The sequence below is a fragment of the Mustela erminea genome, chromosome 11 (assembly GCF_009829155.1).
Source record: "Mustela erminea isolate mMusErm1 chromosome 11, mMusErm1.Pri, whole genome shotgun sequence".
In the NCBI taxonomy this organism is placed as follows: Eukaryota; Metazoa; Chordata; class Mammalia; order Carnivora; family Mustelidae; genus Mustela; species Mustela erminea.
The window spans coordinates 97,597,117-97,598,964 of record NC_045624.1 but is presented as its reverse complement, the minus strand read 5'-3'; the positions used below and the strand labels follow the sequence as shown (position 1 = coordinate 97,598,964).

The window sequence follows — 1,848 nt, the reverse complement described above, 5'->3', positions numbered from 1 at the left end:
AACCCACTGAGCCACCCAGGTGCCCCTCCTCTGTTTATTCTTATCAGCTAGAGCTGCCAACTAACCAAAACAATGAAGAAGGAATAAAGATTGAAGTCCAAAATTGGGGGCTGACTACTCTAGACTTGCAACTCACCAGACTGAGAAACAATCATGGACCACCTCCTCAAGTGTCCAGAACTGACCTTGTATCACATGAAAGTTTAGACTTTTCCCATTTATGTGATCTCTCTTCCACGCAGAGTAACCACGGTGGAATATGCCAGTACTCCTAACCATGTTGTCTGAGACAACAAACATCTGAGCGTGCCAGTTTTCCGTGCATGTGTCAGCGGCCTGGGGTGACCTCTGAAAATGGTTCACTATTCACTTGACCCGGAAAACCCTACGAAATCATGCAAGTCAAAAGGTTCAAATCTCCGTGTTCACTTTAAGAATACACGTGAAACTGCCCAGGCCATCAAGGGTATGCATATCCGAAAAGCCACCAAGTATCTGAAAGACGTCACTTTGCAGAAGCAGTGTGTGCCATTCCGTCGCTACAATGGTGGAGTTAGTAGGTGTGCCTTAGGCCAAACAGTGGGGCTGGACACAAGGTCGGTGGCCCAAGAAGAGTGCTGAATTTTTACTGCACATGTTTAAAAATGCAGAGATTAATGTTGAACTTAAAGGTTTAGATGTCGATTCTCTGGTTATTGAGCACATTCAGGTGAACAAAGCCCCCAAGATGCGGCGTAGGACTTACAGGGCTCATGGTTGCATTAACCCATACATGAGCTCTCCCTGCCACATTGAGAAGATCCTTACTAAAAAAGAGCAGATTGTTCCTAAACCAGAAGAGGAGGCTGCACAGAAGAAATAGATATCCCAGAAGAAACTGAAGAAACAAAAACTTATGGCCCGGGAGTAAATTTGCACAGAATAAATGCAATTTAAAAAAAAAGAGAGAGATGGGAAATCTTATGGTCTCCATGGCCAGGGCACCCACAGACACTTTGCTTTGTTCTAGCCCCTTGCAGCCCAGAGCACAGAGAGGCCATCTCTCTACCTGGGAAATGCACCTCCATTCCTCCTGGTTCTAGAGCTCAAGATATTGCCTGGGGAGCATTCCCTGTATTCTCTTGAATTCCCTTTTCTCTAGAAAAGGACATCTGGGTGGCTCAGCTGCTTAAGCATCTGCCTTCGGCTCAGGTCATGATCTCGGGGTCCTGGGATCAAGCCCCGCGTCAGGTTTCCTGTTCAGCAAGGAGTCTGCTTCTCCTCTGCCTGCTGTGCCCCCTACTTGTGCTCTCTCTTGCTTTCTCTCTCAAATAAATAAATAAAATTTTTTTAAAGAAGAAGAAAATAACACCTCTCTAGAGAGATTATGTTTTGGAAAAGGGAAATCCATCCCTTATTCTTTTCTCAACTCAACTACATATACTTTTGTGCAATACACACACTCACACATAGGCACGGACACACAGGCAAACACGTGTGCACACACATACATATTCAGAAACAAGCATACACATGCCTATACACACGCACACATCCGTACACACATGCAAACCCACAGCCGTAAACACACGTATACTCTCTTCCACACACATGTACACACACACTCAGATTCTCTGCCGGTAACCGGGCGAGCCGCAAGACTCGACACTCGGCTGCCAGGAGGAGAAGCCCTGAGCTCTCCACATCTGCTGCTTTCTACCTGCGGGTAAGTCGTCCTCACCAAGCTCTTCCAGCGAAGATGGTATCACACAGGAAAGGAAAGACGGGACAGCCCACCGATCGCATTCAGCCCTTCCTCACCCGTCGGGGCAGGACGTGCGCGCGGGAGAAGTGAACTGGGGAAACAGC

General features: G+C 47.3%; 1 pseudogene; it reads left to right on the top strand.

The window, feature by feature from the left end:
• The first annotated feature begins 335 nt into the window (after positions 1-335).
• On the top strand, positions 336-910 carry LOC116569469 (annotated as a pseudogene).
• Positions 911-1,848: the final 938 nt, after the last annotated feature.